The sequence below is a fragment of the Vicugna pacos genome, chromosome 10 (genome assembly GCF_048564905.1).
Source record: "Vicugna pacos chromosome 10, VicPac4, whole genome shotgun sequence".
NCBI classification, from domain to species: Eukaryota; Metazoa; Chordata; class Mammalia; order Artiodactyla; family Camelidae; genus Vicugna; species Vicugna pacos.
Genome location: NC_132996.1, coordinates 3,027,777 through 3,039,415, shown reverse-complemented (window position 1 = coordinate 3,039,415; position 11,639 = coordinate 3,027,777).

The following is an 11,639-nucleotide window of genomic DNA, read 5'->3' as shown; positions in this document are numbered from 1 at the left end:
TTAAAATTCTCACATCCTGGGCGGGGGTATAGCTCAGTGGTAGAGTGCGTGCTTAGCATGCACAGGGTCCTATGTTCAATCCCCAGTACCTCCATTAAATAAGTAAACTTAATTACCCCTCACACACACAAAAAAAAACCCACAAAAAAATTTTTTTTCACCATCCTTACTACTAAGTACCTGAAACTCAGAGACCAGTTAGATTTGGGTAACTCAGTAGCCCCCCTCCCCTCCGGCTGAAGTTCTGCCATCTGAACTTGAAAACTAAATAGATTCATACATATACATACACACATGTATCATTGATCAAAAACTTGCCTGGAAACAATTCCATCTAATAGCACTCAAATTTAAAGGGATGTGAATAGGGCTAATGATTATTTCATTTTATGGGGAAGATAAATATGCCATCAGTGTTGTAGTTGGGGATTGGCAAAGAGTCTGGACATCTCTCCAGTTAATATCAGGTGACTCCCTTATCTCTGTTTATATTAGAGTATTTACCTTTGCAAGTGCCTCACCTGTATCAAGCTATTCAATCCTCATAATATAAACTTATAGAGTAAGTCCTATTATGTCCATTTTACTGATAGGGAAAAGAAGGTACTGAGATGCTAAGCAACTTAGTAAAAGATTGTACCATTGTACAGTGGACCCCATATTTGAGCCAGAAGCCTAGATCCGGAGCCTGAAGTCCGCTCTACTAAATTCACTGATAATGCTGTCAATGTTTTCATGTAAGCAATTCTGGGGCAGGGTTGATTGGGTCTGGGAGCCTTTGTTTGTAGCTTTTGAGCAGATTTCATGAAATAATGCCAGGTGTGTAACCAACACCTGGGTTTAACACAATTCTATTTTGCCATATTTACCTCACTTATTTTTTTATCCCAAAGATGCTGCTAAATACCTCCTACCCGAGTCCTAGTCCTTTCTCTCCAGGAATAATCACTTGTAGTTTTATGAACTTAGCTACTTGTTAATGCATCCATGGTCTCTTAAGTAGTGTTGTGTACTTATGTCGCACATTTTCCTATTAGAGTTGAAACATCAGGACTGGATGTCTGGGTATTAAAAGTGGCAACAGTGTGAGAATGTTACCGAGCCCAAACATTCTGCTTGCCGCACACAGGCCAATAAATCGTGAGACAAAGTGATGGGGCAAGGAATGGCAACTTTATTCGGAAAGCCGGCAGACCAAGAGGATGGCAGAATAATGTCTTGGAGAACCATCCTCCTCCAATCAGAATACAGGCTCCTTTTACACAGAAAAATGGGGGAGGAGGTGTGGTTGGTTGGTGCAAACTTCTTGCTGCAGGAATTCTCTGTTCTTGCAGCCGTCCATGTGGGTCAGGCCATGGTGTCCCTGTAAACCTCCAACAAAACAAGGTTATTCTCTATTTTGCAACTGGCCATCTCTAGGTAAGTGCAGAATAGCTAACTAACATCCTTAAAGGTCAGAGCCCCAGAATAGGCTCTCTCTCCTGTGTATTTCAGGCTAAAGGCAACATTGTTTCACAAAAGGAGCAGAGCTGGCAAGACTAAGCCTAGAAAACAGGGCACAGTGGTTAGAACTTAAAGGAACAGATCCAATGTGGAGTCAGATTCTCTATTACAAGAATGCTCAGCTCACTTAGGCAGAAACTTCTCAAAGGAGATTATACGTACCCCTAGGGATAGGCAGTCACCCTTAGGAGTTAAAATAAGACACCTAGAGGCATTCATTTTATCTAAATTTTTGGAAAGAATCTTTTTTCCTGTTTTTTTTTTTTAATTGAGGTATAGTCAGTTTACAATGTTGTGTCAGTCTCTGGTGTACAGCACAATTCAGTCCAACATGAATATACATATATTCATTTTCTTACTCTTTTTCACCATGAGCTACTACAAGGTATTGAATATATTTCCCTGTGCTATGCAGTATAGACTTGTTTATCTGTTTTAAGATCTTTGCTTTTGTTATGAGTTTAACGTATGTTCTTGATGACATGCCAGAGTTCTGTTGGTGAAAACCATCATAGGGTTTAAAAGCCAGTTGTTTATAGTGAAGAGAATATCATTCTCTTTGGATGTAGCTGATTGTTTAAAACAGAAATTAATACTTTATTCATAGACTTTATATTTTAGAGTGAGCTTTGCTTTAAAATATACTTCATATTTACATTGAAAATTTTAATTCCACTGGATAGGAGTCATGCAATCATTAAACTGACAGTCAATACTTTTGATACGTAAGATGGAAAAACTATAGATCACAGCGTGACTACCACTAACTCTTAGATTTCATTTGGCATTTCCAAACCACTGCTCTGAGTTCCTTGATGTTGCCACTTAATGGTCACTTTTAAATTGGCATTAGGGGTGCTTTTAAGCTGTGTATAAGTGTAACAGAAAAAAAAAAAATCTGACTCCATATTAAGATCTGTTCCTTTGCCTTTAAGCCTGTGCCCTGCTTTCTAGACTTAGTCTTTCCAGCTCTGCACCTTTTGTAGAATAATGTTGCCTTTAGCCTGAAATATACATGAGAGCCTATTTGGAAGGCTCTGACCTTTCAGGATATTGACAATTGCACTCATATAATGATAAGTTGCAGAATAGAAAATAATATTTGTTTTGTTGGAGGTTTTACAGGGACACCATGACCTGGCCCACGTGGACAGCTGCAAGAAAGAATCCCTACAGCAAGAAGTTTGCAACAACCATCCACACTCCTCCCCTTTTTAGAAGAAAAGGAGCCTTAATTCTGACTTAGGAAAGTTGGTTCTTGAAGACATTCGTCTGCCATCCTCTCAGTCTGCCGGCTTTCCGAATAAAGTTGCTATTCCTTGCCCCAAAACCTGGTCTCCCGATTTATTGGCCTGTCATGCAGCAAGCAGAATGAGTTTGGACTCAGTAAAGGAAGCTGTTTATTAGTTTTCTCTTTCTGTGTATGTGTAGCTACTAAAAGTAAAAGACTAGACCCTTTTATCCCAATAAATTTAATTTTGTTTAAAGCAAATACAGTGTGAATGAGCTAAAGACTTTGATAATAATCAATACATTTGAAACCTGATATTAACTTAGGGACTTAAAATAGGTCTAAAATAAACTGGTAGACAATAAAATACTTCCAGTGCATGGTAATTAAAACAAAGAGATAGCCTGAATCTTTTAAGCATAAATTTATTAGCTCTATTAGCTCAAAAATTCACTCAAATTAGGCTTTTGCTCCATTCTGCCACTGAAGTTTTTTTCCCCCCCACACAGAAGACCTTCATATTGCCAAGTCCTTCGGACAACAGTAGCCTTCACTCTTCATTCTCACTGCTCATCTTACTTGACCCATCAGCAATATTTACCTCAATGCAAATGCTCTGTGTTAGGGACTGGATGTCCGGGTGACCCCCATTCATATACTGGAACTATGCCTTCCAATATGATCATATTCAGAGGGGGGCCTTTTGAAGGGGGTGGTGATTAGAATTCGGTGAGATCAAGAAGGTGGTGACCTTATGGATGAGTGCCTTTATGAAAAATCATGAGAGAACTTGCTCCCTTTCTCTGCTTCTGCCATGTGAGCATACAAGACATCTGTACCCAGAGAGGACTCTCACCAGAACCTGCCCGTGCCTGCATCCTAATCTTGCACTTCCAAATTCCAGAACTGTGAGAAATAAGTTTGTGTTGTTTATAAGCCACCCAGCCTATGGTCTTCTGCTATAGGAACCAGAACTAGGATACCCTCTTTGATACAGCATCTTCACCTGGATCCCAGGAGACAGTGCCAGTCAAGTTTCCTCCTGCTCATTCGTCATCTTCTCTCAGTCTCCTTTCCTGATTCCTTTTATCTCCCCAAACCCTAAATTTTAGAGGCTCCCAGGTCTCAGTCCTCAGGTCTCTCCTCTCCTCTTTCTATTACGACTGTCTTTAAATACACTGATGGTCCCCAAATCTAAGTCTCCAGCCCAAACTGCTCTGCTGAACTCCAGGCTCCTCCTCTTTCTCTACTTAAAATCCTCACTTGGATGACCCACCCACAACACATTACGTTCAAAACCAAAATCTTGTCCTCTTTAAAACTTTTCTCAGTCCTCAGTCATCTCCCCATAGTAAATATAAATTCTATTTTTTCAAATGACTGGGTTAAAAATCTTGGAGTTCCCCTAAGTCCTTACTTTCTCTTATACCCCACATTTATAGACAGTCCATCAGCAAGTAGCATTGGCCATCCTTTTAAAGTATCTGTAAATCAGACTACTTTTCATTATCTCCAAAATTACCATTCTTCATGTGGAATATCGCAGCAGCCTTGTTGGTATCCTTGTTTTTGTCTATTTAACTCAAAATTTTACTTTTTAACAAAAAGAGAAAATGATCCTTTTATTTTTTTTTAATTGAAGTATAGTCAGTTTACAATGTTATGTCAATTTCTGGTGTACAGCACTATTCTTCAGTCAAACATTAATATATATATTTTCATGTTCTTTTTCACCGTGAGCTACTACAAGATACTGAATTTATTTCCCTGTGCTATACAATATGAACATGTTTATCTATTTTATATATACCTGTCGGTATCTACAAATCTCGAACTCCCTGTCTGTCCCTTCCCACCCCTCTCCTCACTGGCAACGACAAGTCTGTATTCTGTCTGTGAGTCTGTTTCTGTTTTGATATAAATTCATTTGTCTTTTTTTTTAAGATTCTACATATGAGTGATATCATATGATATTTTTCTTTCCCTTTCTGGCTTACTTCATTTAGAATGACATCCTCTAGGGCCATCCATGTTGCTACAAATGGCATTATTTTATCACAAAATGATCCTTTTAAAACTTAAGTATGATTATATGCCTCTTTCATTCAAAACTCCACATGGTCTCCCAAACTTCTCAGACTGAAAACCAAAGCCATTATCATGGCTTACGGGACCTTACATTGTCTGCCTCCACCCTTGCTACTTCTTTGACCTTATCTTCTACACTGTCTCCCTCTCTGACTCTGCTCCACCTATACTGACCTCCTTTCTCTTCTTCAAATACACCAAGCAAGTTTCTTCTACCTCAGGAACTTTGCAAGAAGCTCAGAGAACGTTTCCCCAGCTATACACATGGATCAGCCCCTTACCTCCCTCTGGCCCTTGGGCAAATGTTATCTGGTCAATAAAGCCTTGTCAGCATCCTAACTGAAAAGACGCCTTCTTTTGTAATTGCTATCCCCCATACCCATGTATTTTTCCCACAGCACTCATTATGCTCTGATACATTAATTACATCATTTTGCTGAGGTTTCTGGGATATTATCTGTCCCCTGATCCCCCATTAAATATCAGCTCCATGAGAGCAAAGATTGTAGCCTGTTTTGTTCATGGCTACATCCCTATTGCTTTGCTCGGTAAGTATTTGTTGAAATACTGAACACCTTTATAGCTTTATGTTATTAACTCTTTTCTCTGAGATGTCTTGAATGTTGTTTAGCAATTTTTTAATCTTCTGTAGTACAGCATTCTACCAGAGAGATTTCCCTTTCGTATGAAAGCAGCTTCTAGTTGCTTTTATTAAAATAATAGTCACTAACACTCACATTGTGCTTACCCTGGCCTGAATGCTTTGCCTATAATAGTTACAGGCAGTATAACAACCCCACAGAGTAGGAGCTATTTTAACATCTATTTTACAATGAGTTGACAAAGAAAGTTTAAAATACACAGTGAGTAAGTGGTGGAGCCAGGGTATTTCAAACCTAGAGAGTGTGGCTGTGAAGTCTGGGCTTTCAACCATAGTGCTGTACAGCTTAGAGACAGAAGCTCACTGTCAAGCAGGTCTGCAGAAGAGGTAAATAGACACTGGCCTGTGATTTAGGGAAGCCAGCCCCTTCTAGAGTTGGAGTCAGGGTGTTCTTTAAAAGGACTGGGTAAGTTTGTGTAAGAGTATGAGTATTTGTATTCGTGTATGAGTATGTGGGCATTCTAGGGGGACAAGAACTATGAGTTGATACTCTGGTGAACTAGAATGATGGGAAAAGTGGATGATTCTTACTGTCGTGGTGAGAGACTGAACCAGAAACAGCTTTGAGTTGTGGCAGGGGCAGTGGTTCTGCTTCCGTGAGGCAGCATGTCCTGGGTGTGGTCCTGACTCAGCCAACTTGCTCTTCAGGAAATTTAGTAACTAGGCAGGTGAACCCCCCCCCCCCAAAAAATGGCTCCAGAAAAACCTCAAAACCTTTGGGCCCATCAGGGCAGGAAGTCATTTCAACCGAATCTATAATTCCCTCACAAAGCCTCTGAAGAGTTTCTCTTACAGAACTGCCGTCCCCAACAGTCCTCTCTTTAGTTCTTACTATTATTTCTGACATGTTTCACCTCACAGCAAGAACGCCACAGTCACCAGCCCCTAAGGAGACTGGAATTCTGCAAACTGACTTGAGCATACCACCCTGGAGCTGCCTACGCCTTATGAATGTGCGTAGGGCAGGGGCTGACGGAGCACTGAGCCCTGGCGTCCTCTCTGAGCGTGACGCTGGGGAGTGGACGCCTCCACCCTCAGAGGATCTTCACAGCTGTGATAAGATGCTATCTTACTCCTGTAACTACAGAGATCCAGTTACCGTGCTCCCAGAACAGCCTGCTGAAGCCAACTTTAAATGTCCAGCTGCCATAATCTACTTAGCAAATTGGTTTAGGGCAAAACTGAAATCCAGTCCTGCTTTTGACGTATAAAAGAGGAGAGAGCCTACGAGAGATGTGGAGTGAGTCCGAACTTCCTGTCCCACCTGACAGGTGCTAACGCCAAGCACAGCATTGACAGGGACCCTTTAATTGGACTCAGACCTGTGACCAGCTACACTTCGCAGTCCATCACAAATATGATCTTATTGATTTTCTTCAGATTAAATTTTAAAGCGCTGTTTCAGCATTCCCTTGCCTTGATCATAATTTGTATGTTGTTATTTCTGGATTGATATCTCTGTCTCCCCCCACAAGCCAGTAAATTCCTCAAGGATGGGAAGCATTTCATGTTGTTCTTCATACAATGCGACTTACTTATCTGTGCCTAACATTACAGAACTCTCACTGCATGCTTGATCATTGAAGGGCTGAATGAATAAGTACATGGATGGAAAGAGAATATGTCTCTTTTTCAGATTATGTTATTGCTACCAGTTACACATTTTCTCTTAAAACCTTTATCAAAAATGGTATATGGAAGGACGAATTTGTGGCAGATATTTTAGGATAATCACTTTCAAAAAACATGTTTCCTTCATGCAAAGAAGGAATCTAACACAAATATGTTAAAGCAATTGAGTTGAATTTATGCAACAGAGGAAATCAACGTTAGTGGAAACAGTACACGAGTTTATTGTCCCATTTTTTGCCACTGAACTTGAACAAGGACTGTGACTTCCAAAGCCCCTTCTGGCTTTTCAATTCTCTAGTTCCGTGAATTTATGGGTGGAAGTCAGCTACAAATATATTTCCCAATTAAATTAGTGAAAGTGCAAGCAAAAACACCCCTCAAAGCACAGTGCATGTCTCTAAACAACCAAAGAATAAGAACAATTCTGTCAGACTCTTTTGGAGATGGATTATTTTGCAATTCTAGCACCAGTCTCAGAAAAAGCTATTGCTTGACTATTTGACTCATGATGGATCTACATGGAAACCCGTCTACTTTTTTTTAATGAGTTATAGTCAGTTTACAATGTGATGTCAATTTCTGGGGTACAGCACAATGCTTCAATCACACATGAATATACACATACTCATTTTCATACTGTTTTTCACCATAATCTACTATAAGATATTGAATATATTTTCTTGTTCTATACACTATAAACTTGGTTATCTATTTTACATATACCAGTCAGTATCTGCAAACCTCCCCCTGGCAGCCACAAGTCTGTATTCTAAATGTGTGAGTCTGTTTCTGTTTACATATAAGTTCATTTGTCTTTTTTATTTTAGATTCCACATATGAATGGTATCATATGGTATTTGTCTTTCTCTTTCTGGCTTACTTCACTTAGAATGACACTCTCTAGGGCCATCCATGTTGCTGCAAATAACATTATTTTATCATTTTTATGGCTGAATAGTACTCCATTGTATAAATATACCACTGCTTCTTTATCCAGTCATCTGTCAGTGGACATTTAGGTTATGTCCATGTCTTGGCTGTTGTAAATAGTGCTGGTATGAACACTGGGGTGCAAGTGCCTTTTTGAATTAAGGTTCCCTCTGGATATATGCCAAGGAGTGGGATTCCTGGGTCATATGGTAAGTCTATTCCTAGTCTTTTGAGAAGTCTCCAAACTGTTTTCCACAGTGGCTGCCCCAAACTGCATTCCCACCAGCCGTGTAGGGGGGTTCCCTTTTCTCCACAGTTTCTCCAGCATTTGTCATTGGTGGACGTTTGAATGATGGCCATTCTGACTGGTGTGAGGTGATACCTCATTATAGTTTTGATTTGCATTTCTCTGATAATTAGTGATACTGAGCATTTTTTTATGTGCCTATTGGCCATTTGTATATCTTTTGGAGAAATGCTTGTTTAGGTCTTCTGCCCATTTTTGGATTGGGTTGTTTGTTTTTTCCTTATTAAGTTGTATGAGTTAATTTCCTTTCTGATACTTCTTTCAACCTGGGTCCAGGGGATTTTGGTTTTGCCTCGAGGTAGGAAGAAACGGGGAAAGTCTGGCTCTTACAACTTCATGTGCTGCCCTGAATCAGGTTTATTGTCTTCGAACTGAGTTCATTTCAATTCCTCCTCATCCACCCCATTCTCCAAGTCCAAGCAGATGATCAACAAATGCAGACTTGCAGGAACAGCCCGAGCCTGTTCCTGCAGGAGACACAGAGCCGGGACCCATTCCACCAGCCCTGCAGGGAGACCCCGAGCCTGCTCCTGCAGCTCCTCCTGCACCTGCACCTGCACCTCCAGGCCACCAAGAGCCAATTCCAGCATCACCCTCTGGGGCTGAGCCACCTCTGCAAACACCAACACTGTCCTCTCCGAATTCTCAGCATCCACACCCGCCCCCACCCAAACTTTACTTCCCTTCCCCTGGCTGGATTGTCTGTAATTCCTTTTTTTTTTTATATCATTTATGGTATCCTCTATTTTTATGTTTTAAATATACAGTAAGAAAGTTTACCCTTTTCCCATTTTAAATTGTGCAATTCGGGAGCACTAAGTGCACTCAAAACGCTGTGCGACCAGCACCACTGTCTGCTTTCAGACTGTTTCCTTCCTCAAGTAAAAGCTTGTATCCAAAGTTCATCCCCCTTCCTCCCTCCCGCAGCCCCTGACAAGCCCTCATCCCCTTTCTCTCTCCGTGTCTTTACCTATCCTGGAGGTTCCCTAGCAATGATATCATACAAGAGGTGGCCGCTTGTTTCTGCCCACATATCTTAAGCAGGGACTGTTACATTTTTTTCTTTTTATGTGAAATAGCATTTTGGTTATTTGAAAAGGAAATCAAGATGGACAAAAGATGAGAAGCACAGAATGAAGCCCACTTAGTAACTCTGTGCAGCATCTCGGGGGAGGCGCTGCTGTTCTTAGTGTGAAGCCAGAGCCAGAGGGAGATGCTTAGCATCTCCTGTGGCAAAACCAAACCAAACAAAACCAAAAAACAAAGGGCAAGAAAGAGAGCTGGAAAGACAAACCACAGCCTGGAAAAATAATTCCTCATGACCTGAGGTCAGAGAATGGTTTCACATCCCTGTGGTCCAAAAACCTCTGCTGAGTCTGTGCACGAGCTCCCTGTGATGCCAGCCCACGGGGGTGACAGGTGCGGCAGGTGTTTCTTGGTCTACAGACAGGATGGCTTCTCTAGGAAGCAGGGGCTAGAATGATCCCCACTATGCCGATGGGGGACTGGGGAGACCCTGAGAGGCACGTGGCTTGTCCAGGGTGACAGCACTACTGAGAAGGGGGAGCCAGGTCTGAACCCGGCTGTGTCCTCAGAGCTGCAGCCCTGGCTGCACCCAGGCCTCCCCAGGGCTATGGGGGGTCTGAGTTGGTGTCACTGTGTGCGGACAAGGCATGGGGTGGGAAGTGGGCTGTCGGCAGCCCAGAAAGGCCCTTAGGGAGCTGTGTGTAAGGAGGAAGCTTGGGGAAAGGGACCCCAGGAAGTGACCTCACTTCCCTGGCAATAGAGCCCAAGAGAACTTGGAACCTAGGTCACCAGGCACCCGCTCTGTAAAGAAGCCCCTACTCATCTCACTTGGTTGGAGACAGAGGCATGTTCCGCTGGACCCCAATATCCCGAGGCCGCAGCCTCCGGAAAGCCCGCAGCGAGGGGCTGTACCAACGCTGCCGACACTGGGTCAGGTCTCACCCCAGGCGCCTCTGGCCTTTTGGCCACAGGGGCCCAAAGGTAACCCAGGGAGGCCCAGGGCAGGCCCGCCCAGGCCGGGCCACCCCTCAGATCCCACCCAGATAGCCCCACGGCCCCTTCCTGGTGAGGCAGGCATGTTGGGGGGGGGGTCCTGCCTAAAGCAAGAGCAGGCTAAGGAAGGGTCAGAGGCCTGGGGGGCCGGTCACGTCCATAGCCCAGGTCAAAGCTGGCTGGCTGGGATGTGGAGAGCCGGGGCAGGGCCCTGCAGCCAAGGTGGTGCCCATGCCCTCTGGTGTGTCTCTTCCCTCCCGGGTGACCGTCTCAGCTGATAAGGTCTCAGCCTGATCTGGCAGCAGAGGGTCAAGTGGGCAGAAGCAGGAGCGGTACTGGCCAGGCAGGGCTCTGAGACCTCTGGGTCTGGCCGGCTGTTGGCCACTGTCATTGCAGAGACGGGCACTTTAAGCCACATAGGAGCTGGTAGATGAGGACATCCATGCCAATTCCCCGGGTGAGGGGCTGCTACACCACACTGCCGAGGCCCAGCACAGGCTCCAGGTGAGTGTGGACACAGAGGGGTCCACAGAACCATGGCCCAGAGATGACCGGGGCAGGCCTCCTGCCCAGACACCACCCAGGCCTCTCCCCAGGGTCCTGCCCGGGGCTGACAGGCAGCTCAGCACCCCCAGCTCCGACCTAGAGCACCGTGCCCACTTCACTGTGAGTCAGGTGGAGGACCAGGAGCCCGCTGAGGCAGAGCCCAAAGGTGAGAAGGGCAGGGCTGGGTGCATGTGTGTAGCTGACGGAGGGGCGAGGGTAGGGCCACACAGGGAGGTGTCCCCAGAGACGGCTGTTGGCACCAGCACAAAGACTGGCCTCAGACCACCTGTCTGGGAGAATGCAGTCACACAGCGCATCCTGTGGGCACTTCCTGGGTGGGACCTGTCTCGAAAGCTCTGGGAAGATTTGTCCTTGAAAAGGCACATGGGCAGCAGGCAGGTGGGTAAATTGGTCCTCTCTCACAGCACAGGCACTTCCACAAAACTTAAAGCTGTCTTCACTTCCAACGGATCCAGATCCAGAGGAGGCGGGGACAGGGGAAGACGCCAAGGACAAAAGAAATGAAGAACCCAATCCAGCAGGAGCTGCAGAGCAAGATGAGAAAATACCACGCCGGCAAAGAGGAGTTGCACCTGCTCCTGCAGCGGACCCAGGACCAGGTCTCATTCCACTAGGCATGCAGGGACACTCTGAACTTGCTACTGCAAGAGGCGCAAAACACGGTCCCATTCCACCAGCCCTGCAAGGAAACCATGAACCTG